The sequence below is a fragment of the Furipterus horrens genome, unplaced genomic scaffold, assembly GCF_987537825.1.
Source record: "Furipterus horrens unplaced genomic scaffold, mFurHor1.1.pri manual_scaffold_15, whole genome shotgun sequence".
NCBI classification, from domain to species: domain Eukaryota; kingdom Metazoa; phylum Chordata; class Mammalia; order Chiroptera; family Furipteridae; genus Furipterus; species Furipterus horrens.
The window spans coordinates 6,170,719-6,181,402 of NW_028327185.1; positions in this window are offsets into that span (position 1 = coordinate 6,170,719).

Here is a 10,684-nt window from a genome sequence, read left to right on the forward strand (position 1 = left end):
AATAATGTGCTAATGGAACGCACAAAGGGGTCCGCAGGAACAGCAAACTGAAACGTCACGCGGGCCCCCAGGGTGCCCCCACCCTGCATCCAAATCGTGAGCCAGACAATTAGAAAAGAGGGGGCAGGAAGGATAGGGGCGATGGGGTGTCGGGCGGGAACACACCAGGCAGTTTTGAGTGATTTTCCACTGTGATCTCTATTGGAACGCAGCTCCGGGTCTCTCCAACAGTGTAATATTGTACACGGCACTCTCATTAAATATTTCAAAGGAGGGAGAGCAAGAAGGAGGAAGACTCCTGAGGCTGTGCCTTTCTTTTTCTTAAGAGTTAAGGCCAGTAATGTTAGCAGCTCCTTGGTTATTATGACCGATCAGTTGTTAATTAAAATAAAATGAAGCTTCCTAAACTTCAACACTGTATTGCAAATTATGCAAAAGACACAACTAATTGCATTATTAGCAGAAATTACATTTAAAATAGCTCCACACAAAGAACTAAAATTATCTAATCTAAACTTGCTTTTACCAAATGAACCTGAAGAGATAGAGCTTGGGGCAAAATGAGGGTTTTTCCTGCCTCTCCTTCAACAAAGGGAGAGAAACAGACAGAAATAGCCAGACACACACACATACACACACACACACACACACACACACACACAGAGAAAGCCTTCAACTTTATTACTAAATATTAATAGAAATACAGTAGTAAATACATTTGAAATTACCATAAGTAATCTATTAGATACCAAATTTAGCCCCCTCTTACCCAGGACAACATTATATGCATTAGGATATAATTCTTGATCATCTACTAATAATCTTCCAGGCAATGAGTTGAGGAAAACCAGGATTTATTATTACTAAGGCTTTCTTGTGTCTTTAAATGCAGAGCCTGATCAAAGACGGGGTAGAAGGAAGCTCAAGAATATTGAGAAAGATATCATTCACTGGGCCCTTAACCTCCCCATCTCTGTATCTATTTAGTTAGAAGACTCTTATCTATCGTTATTTTTTCCCCCCAAGTGGCTTCTACCTTCGCCAGGGTGGACAGTCACAAGCTGGCATTGTCTGCAAATGATTTCTTTTGCTACACAGAGACTTCAAGATGCCCATGGGGACCTTCAGGGTCTCTCACAATGTCGAAGTGGCAATATATTAACTATGAAACAAGATGGTGCATTTCTGTCTACAAGCAAGCCCTGCGCCGTTGCTCACTGGATATCACTGTGCACTGAATATCATTTTAATTAAATTTTTTCCATTAAACAAATGCCCCTCAGCCCTTATTATCAAAGCCACAACCATCTCTACTCAAGAACAGCAGCTACTTAATAAAACGTAAGAGGACAATCTGCCATATACATTTCAGGTAATTCCTTCTTGCTCAACATGGACAGACACACCTGAGCTGAACAGAGAGTTCCTTCGGACTGTTAGTTTTGGCCAGGTGTCTGAAGCAGGTGGAAACCACGAACACCGTTCTCCTTATCCGGGAGAGAGAGACGAGTTACTTACTGAATGCCATCCTGCTTCAGAGTTATATATCCAGTATAATCCTTTCTATACAAAGCCAGACTGAGAAGCACCTTACATCCAAAAACTCTGGAAACAAAAGCTCAAAACTGATGTGGTAAAATGATCCTGTTTGCCAATAAACTGTTCTTTCCATATGACAGTAACCCCAATATGCCAAAGTCGTGGGGGGGGGGACAATACACCTCATTTCTTCATGCTCTTTTTAAAAAAGGCCTTCACCACCACCTTCCCTTGTTAATTTAATTTCATTTCCCCCCATAGGTTATGCACCAAGATTTAGGAGAGTTACAACAGCCCCATAAGTTCTCCCTTAACTTCTTCGATAGGTTCTTTGACTTCCAGTGAAATGATGTGCAAGGAAACCAGTGTTACCACAAATCTGTTGATAGACACAAGAGCTAAGTTCCTACTGCATCTAATCAACACACAACTAAATGACACGGAGAGAGACTTGTGTCATTCAAGGATCTGCTTTACCACATGTTCAAAATTCTTCACCATTCTGTTCGGAAGCCCTAGACCTAATCAGTCCAAATCTCTTCACGTATCCCATGGGAGTCCTTGTCGAGAGTGACTGCTTAAAAAGCCACCTGTAGGTTGACCACGTGTAGGAAAATTGTGTATGTTATCAAAAGAACAATAAATATTACACTTCCAATTTTATAAAAATAGTATTTGATCACATGGCATTTTGAAAATGAGTAATTTAGAAGTAACACCCCAGGCGAGAGAATTCATTTAGCCATCAGAATTCAGTCATAAGCTCCACAGCATTTGGTAGCCAATTCCAAGACCGTAGGTAACACTACCAGCCTCAGCTATAATTTAGGGCAGCATACAGCTAAGAGCGCTAGTAGGCTGCCTATCTGTTCCAGTAATCATTACAAGACATCTGTGTGTAGATTTTCAGGCTTTATGGGATGTTGACACTTTATAGTTTCTAGGTAGCTTGGTCATTATTCAAACTCTGGACTCATTGTTTCTGGGAAAAATTTGACATACAAAATTGGCCAGTTAGTTCCCTCATTTGGTGTTCTTTTCTTTTCTTCTATCTTTTTTTTAAGTCCCGTTTTTAAGGGAACAGCCAGTAGATACTGCTTAAGGCTAAATTTAGGGGAGAGAAAGATCATCTGTCTAAATCAAGGTGGTCAATCCAATTACGGAATTCCTCTCAGTACAGCTGCCCTCTGGCTGCTGTGTAACACTGTCATCTCCAAAGCGCTCTTCAGGGACTTCGCTGGGGAAACGCTGCAGGCACTGAGCTGCTACCCACGCAAAGTTCCACAGGACGAGCGGGTGTCAGCGTCATAATAGGGGGACACATATGTACAGGCTGCCCTGGGAGGGCCCCCAACCATCACATGAGGGACTTATTCTCTACATTGGAAGGTATGGGTCATTGAATGTCAAAGCTGAGATGAGCCCAGGGGCCTCTGGCTCCTTATTTTGTAGACTGACCTCAGGGACAACATTGTCCCACTAACAGCACTGAAGGAGGAGGAGATAAAATGGTCCCCCGTTCATGCACTTTGCAAGCTATGAAACTGACGGGAAAGTCATCAAGGCCAGGAAGCTCGAAGTTTTTTAGTGTGGACACTGGAGTCAAGGATGGCCCATTCACAAAATCAGACAGGCAGGAAGTGCTTCCTGGAAAAGAAAGAGGAGAAACCCCGCTGGACAAATAGGTACATGTGAGTTTCGGGTAGCACCTTGAAGTGGCTCTGGACAGAATATGGTAGGGTTACTGGAAGTTAGAGGACAGGTCTGGGGTGTCCGATGCATAGACATCAGCTGTGAATCTCTACGGTGGAAGGAGGGCCATGACAGATGCCATCGTTGGGTGAAAATAAAATGTTGGTAGGAAACAGAGAAATTCAGGTGTGTACGGGGCCCTACGATCTGAGGAACAAGCAAATGTTGGTGAGAAAAGGTCCATTAAGTCCCGCAGAGAACTCAAGCACAGGAGGATTTTGCTCCATGTCCACGGGTTCCCTGACTGGAAAGTCACTAGTAACCAGAGACGCAGTGATGGAAGGGAAGCAGAGACAGCACCGGATCCTAAGGGGTTAAGGGTCAGCTCGGTGAAGGTCAGGGTCACGAGACATTTTTATGAGAGATTTGATGGTGAAGGAAATAAGAAGGGCAGAGCAGCTGCGTGAGCAGTTACCAAGGCATAGGAAAGCTTCTTTTCCCTTCCCACAGTAGAAAAGGGGTCGCTGGAATCAGAGGAATTGAGCCTGTTGGTAGTCGAATCTCAGAGAACATAGGAAGGGTGGGGATCAGCGTGGAAGGTCACATGCCCAGAGTGGCAGGAGAGAGAAGATGCCTAGAGCTCTGATTGACTTGGCAGTAGATCTAATGGCAGATTGAAATGTGTGACAATTTCCAGACTTTTAGACGAGTTACAGGCGACCAGGAACGCCGTCAAAGCAAGGCTGAAACACATATACTACTGCAGTCTTCATGCTACAACATGTAACGGCAGGACTTAGCTAAAGTGATTTTTTCTGATGTCTTGTAAACAAAACAACTGTTTGATTTATTGAAATTTCTACTTTTTATCCCACTGTTCTAGAATCAGGTCTACCAAGCTCAATAAAATTGCATTGTTTCAAACAGCAGAGTTTCAAAAGAACATACATGTTCAGTTACGGATTTACCTCTAAGACAAGTACAATATTTGGGGAGCCCTAGGACCTGCTTATGCTAAGTGAGGGAGGCAGCCAAAGTTGTTATTTTAACAGAAAACTGGAAAGATAAATTAGCAATACAAGACTGTTTGTCATTAGCCTGATTTTCAAAGCCACCAACAATATTAGAGGTAGCTGGTAGGTCTGGGTTAATGTGAAGACCCAGCCCAGACATGTTAACAGCAAATCATTTTTAGAAACAAAAAACTTTCTTCTTGTCTCATTCCCCTTCCTGTGATTAAACCTGCAAGCTAGCAGATCAGTTTTGTCAGCAAGGAAACTTAGGGCAGGGAGAATAAAATGAAACAGGAAAATTAGGCTTCTCTCTCACCGGTGAGTTAAAACCCATCAGCAGTAAGTCACTGAATTTAGCTGCCTGTCTCTGATTATTTTATTTTACTTTTTCACTGTTTGTCTTTCTACAATCCCAAGCCTCACAAGACCGGCACGGCATCCCCCTCCGCAGGAGCCTGACGCCAACCCAACGGGGAGGACCAGCAAGGCAGCGGGAAAACGGGCCCCCTCTCCCCGCCCCCCCCTCTGCTGTATGAAGGCGGCGTGGTGTGAATGAGCTGTACAGCAGCCACCAACCTCGTCTCATTTTTTTCTGAACAATCAGCAAGACCAGCATCAAGTGCCGCGGTGGCCGCGTAACGCAACGTGGCAGCAAAGCGCGCCCAGCATGCAAACGTTGGGGGCTCATTTAAAACCCGTGTGCAGCCGAATCAAACATGACAACATGATGGCCGAAGGAGAGGCTGTTATCCCGAATGCGCGCGGGTGGGTGGCTGCAACTGCCTTCAGCGGCAGAGACGAGAGAGAGGGAGAGAAGAGAAATAACTCAGAATGATAATCTGGATAAAACAGGCTGTGAGGCAGACAGGGACACACACACAAAGACAGACGCACCGAAAATAAAAGGCAAAAATGTCCTTATTTCAGAACACGGCTGGTCATGCACAGGATCACCTGACGATAAGAAGGAATTGCACGTGAACTACATATGATAAAACATTGGTCCACTCGCAGGGGAACATACAGTAACTTGAAAACATGTAACCCTCTCCAGAGACATCTCCAATTTTTGGAAACTGTCATTTCATGCTTCAATTAATAGGCCACCATCTAATTGTCTTCACTAGGGGGCAGAAATGGGGAGTCACGATCTGGGACTGGCAAATCCTGAGATAACCCCATGGGTTCATGCCCAGGAACCCAGAGGTTCGTCCATTCATCGGGTCACCAGGAGATTGTACAGAGTGGGCGGAGGAGATGACGAATTCATTCCGGAGACCACAGGGAGCCCGCAGCAGGCTGATGGGGCACTGAGCCACAACCGTGACCACAGCTTCTACGAGTCTGGCTTTCAACACGCAGAGAGATGACCTATGGGGTCAGCTGGGATCGGTCCTTCCTAAGGTTAACAATTTAAAAAGCCCTGAAGTTAATTTTATCTGATAGTTATGGTTGCAGACTTCTTAGGAAGTAGCGTACAAGGTCATTCAGCTTTCAGAAGCTTTACATGGCAAGTCTGTTTTTGTTTTTAATAGAAGGAGTAGGTTTAGGGGAGGCTGTAGCTAACAACGCAACTACAACCCAGGTTTGGACGATGAACGCTCTAAAAATCTGGTTCCCCCAAAGTACTTCTCTTCCCTTATATCTGAGAAGGCATGAAACAGAAACCAGAGCCACTCTGACAGCTGGCTGGTTTATTCCTGTCCCCGCTGGAAGACACACCTTTCTCCTTCCCGCTGAGTACCTGGAGCCAGGTATCGAGAAGCAAGAGTGAGATCACGTCCTACTTACTCACAGTGAACTTTGCAGCGTCCAACGAAAGCCGGTTCTGACGCTGGTGACGGATGAAACAAGCTGCGATCTGGTAACGGGAATTGGCTTAGCTGGTTTTTCAGTCTGCGAAAGCGTAGGCCTTCGTGCGGAAGCGACTAGGGGTTAGGTACCTCGGTGAGAGGGGTCAAGGGCTTAAGACGTATAAATGGGCAGTTACAGACCAGTCCCAGGACGGAAAGCACAGCAGAGGGAACACAGTCAGTAACATTGTAACAAGCGTGTGCGGTGCCAGCTGGGAGCTGGAGACATCGGGGAACGCTTTGTACAATATGTGACTGTCTCACCGCTCTGCTGTGCACAGGAAACCCAGACAAAACAAAGCTGAAGGAAGAAAAAAAAAGTGCCTGGAACATCTATAGTTGTAATATCAATAAATATTTTGCTATTAAAAAAACAGAACTGAGAACTAGGGGGGATGGATCCCCCAACGTGTGTTATTGGTAGGTAGGATAGATAGTAAAACCCAGGCAGGGAGGAGAGAGACATGTCTTACCTCCTAACTCACGGCCCTCAGCCTGGTCCGATAATACTGCCAGGTGTCCCAACACCACAGGAAATGTCACACTAGCACGGGGGGAGGGGGGTCCTTGACATTCTGTGTATTGCCACTGCTATCTGGGAAAGAAAGCCTGAAAAACGGTGTTCACCCCCAGGCCTGGAAGACGGGAAAGGGTCCACAGTGTCCAAAGAAAGAGCCCATAAGACAACGTTGGTCACCTGCCTGCCTCTGGTCACTATCTGCTCTCGCGAGGAGTCCCTAGCGTTTGCAGGAAGAGCCCATAAATAGCTTTGGGTAACTGCCTCAACTTTAACTGCCTCCTGCCATGTATCTGTTTTACAACAAGATGAACAAATGGAGTGGGGAGCAAGATAAGGTTTCGGGCTAACCGATCCCCACACATACCTACGTTTGGGTGGTCACGTCCCCCCGGGAAAGCTGACACTGACTGCCTTTACCTGTCAGTCAACATGTAACTTCTCCACCCCTCCCACCAGCTGTTGAAGTCCTCAAGACAAAGGACCAGGGAGCTCTCGACACCGTCCCCCTTGCCTCTTGCCACCCTTGCCTTGCCCTACCCTGACCCTCTGCCTTTCACCCCCACCTCAGCAAGGCCCGCCTCCTCCATGAGAACAGATCACCCATAAACCCTGCCGGCACGCTCACAGACTTGCTGTAATTCTGGACTGCGTCGGCAAGAAGAACCGAGTTTCTCCCGCAACATTATAATCAGCAGAGAGGATGGACGAGAGAGAAACAAAAACACAGATTCCACTAGAACAACATGCTGGTCTAGAACACATGAAGGTGATGGCCGGGGTCATTTCGGGGAGTTCCTTGGTTGCCCCACGTCTCCCCACGGTGCACAGGAAGCCTACTGTTACCACACGTTCATTTGCTTTTCTCTCGTTAGTACCTTTTTGTCACAGAGGTATGTCAGCCAAGAACCCAGCAGCCAAGGGTCCCCACCCCCCACCTGTACTTATACACACAGGAAAGGCTGCCAGCAATGGTCCCCTCAACAGTCCTTCTGCTTTTTAAGGAAATCTTGGAGCACAGTACTGTGAACAGGCTGCTTTCTGGGTAAGTATCTGACTCTGAACCCAGGGGCCTGCAGTCTGCTCAGCATGGATTTGCACACGCTCCTTGACCTGGGGGATTCTAGAGGAACTCAGGGCAGAAACCGTAAGGTGCATGAGCACTCGGCAGAAACAGCTGCCTCCTTGATTTAGGATTCACCTTGAACATGAAGGGCCAGGTCTAGGAGCATTTTGCTGCCCACTTTGGAAAATAGTTAAGAAGGCCTCCTCGGAACAGCAGTGGCCAGGTGAGAACCTAAAACAGTAAGACAGGTAGCTTATGGGAAGTTTATTTTATCCTGCTAACACCTCATAACCCGCCGACCCTCCTCCTGGCCTTCAAGGGCAGATGCAGCTTGTAGTTTGGATCAAAAGGCAAAAAAGTAAGGGTCATGTTTAACATAAAATCTTTGGGAAATGTAGAAGCTAGTTCTTCCACATTCAGCAAGTAGAGTACCATCACTTAAAAAAAAAAAAATAGTTTTACATTTAAGAAAGATAACCAAGGAAAAAAACCCCTGGACTTAAGACAGCACAGATGATTTTTATAAAGAGGAACATATATTTCATGATGTTCAGTGTTTATGTCTAGTTTTCATTTTTCAAACCTACATGAAATAATCCTCTGATATAAAATAGATTTTCATTATTCAGGAGGATAAAATTAATTTTTTTAGACGCTATTGCCAGATCGGACAAAATAAGGCCAGAGGATATTTTCTTCCACTATTGACATTAGCAAAAAGGACTGGGAAAAAAAAAAAAACCCAGTCACCAAAGGTCATTTTTGAGGCTGGCCAGTCTTACAGAATCAATGCTATGAAGCTACTCACGGCGCCTGGTTCTGTGTAAGGTTCTTCACCCCCCTTTCCTTTTCTGTCTGGGCCCAGTTCATACCCCCATACCGTGGCTTGAGAACTCCCTGGCTCCTAGTTCAGTTAAGACCTGGCTTCCCAGGGAAGTCTGTCGCAGGTGTGCAGGGCAGCTATCCCATCCATCCCGGGCTTGCATGGCACGCACTACCAAGGGACCCCATCAGCAAAGAAGGACACACGTTATGTCTGAGTGGAAAGCTCTCTGGAAGGGGACACCTGGGTGCTGGTCACAGCAGCTACGGCTGAGAGTCCATCTGCCCTCAGAGCATCAGGAGGCCACCTCGTGTTCCGTCCCAAACTCCACTTCTCTCTCCAGTCCCATCTCCCTAAAGCAAGAGGCAAACATGCTTTCTGCCTGAAGATGCAGCACCAACCTGGCTGTCACCGAAGACGCCAATTAAGCCGTATGTGACACGCTTACGAGCTAACCCAGCCAGAGATCATCCTGGCCATTCCACAGAATTGTAAATGGTTTCTACACGAGACACGCATCTGCGTCTCCCCAGGGGCAGGAAAGTGTCGCGACTAATCCATGAAGCAAAGGTGTCGTGCACTTGACAGTGTATTTATTCCACAAATCTTCCAAGAAGTAAAAGATGCCTGCAGACGGCTTTGTCGTCTCCTGGGCCCGGTGTAAGCTCACATACTGAAATGCACGGCTGGGATTCTCCTTTGAGTTGGTAAAATTGTCTAAAAACCCACTCGTCTGGAATCCAGACTTTACACCTGTGAGATACAGGCCATCAGAATAGTGACTGGGAACAAACATGAACATGGGTTAATTAATATTAATGGGATGATATTATATGGATTAATTCTTCTTCCTGTCTGCCTTCAAAGGAATAAAATTACTCCTACCCAGTCTTAAGTTCGTGAAGACCAGGCCATTCAACAGACCCCCTTGTTGCTCCACAGCTCAAACACAGTTTCTTCTTTTATGAAAAATTTATTTCTATGCTTCTTTTCAACGCTGTCCCAACAAGGGGAGCTGTTAAGAAACTGATTTTTTTTTTTGCTCGGTTTTTGCCCAAGTTTGTGAGTTTGTTTTATGCAACCATAACATGACAAGCAAGGGGTATCAAAACTGTGATTTTCATTAAGGAACGGAAGACAGCCTTTTCCACCAGGACTTCCCACAATATTCCATCAGCAGAAGTGCGAGGCAGGTCGGAGACACGAACTTTTCCAAGGTATTAAATTAAAAGATGTTGAATTAAGTTAAATGCCCCACATGGAACTGACATTTCCCCCTTTTTAATGCAAGCTAAGATTGATGAAAAATACCACTTATCTACATTAAGGGTCAAACTCTCTCGCCAAAGGAGCCTCTGGTTCAGCGCATCAGAGCGGAGTCAGTCCTCCATAATCCAAGGACCAGGACGCGGATCACATTCTGATGATCCGATTAATGGGGGGACACTTTGCAATCATCCGGCAAGCAAGGCCCCTAACAGATTGTGGGGCTGTAACATCAATTTCTTAAGTGCATTTAAAGGATTACAAATGTTAGTCCTGGCTTGGGGCTGAAACACCTACTGAGTTGCTCGGGACCACATTACCGTAATTGGGTACCTGAATTAATGCCATTTCTTCTTGATGGGCGAGTGGAATGCATTGGAATTAAGAGTTCTTTTTGCTGTATTTCACTTCCTCATTCTTTCTTCCTCTTTTTTTTTTTTTTTTTCCCCTGGAACATAAATCTGAATTGAAATGACTCTTTTTAAACCCAGATAGCTTTAATTACAGCCCCAGGGAATCCAAGGGTTGTCCTAATTCTGCCTCCTGCACTTTTGGGTGTGGTCTCCTAGGGCTTGTTATCTTAATATGCAGGGCTCAGGAGATGAAAATACAATTCTTGTCTCAATAAAATGAAGGGGGAGGGGAGGGGGGAAGGGGGAAGACCCCTTCTGTTTTCCCTTCCTTCCAGCCAGACAAATCTCTTGAAGAACACAGGGGATAGCACTTGAAATTCACCGAAAGGCTGGGCAGTTGAGAACCAGAATCACCCTAAACCTCTCGTTCTTTCTGAGACCAGTTCACATAAAAGCTCTGATTACGGGAGAACCGAATGGTCGGGCATCTTCTGGATATTTTGATCTCTCCTCAGTTCCTCAACTCAGGCGCAATCACATCACTCCCCTGCTTCAAACCTCC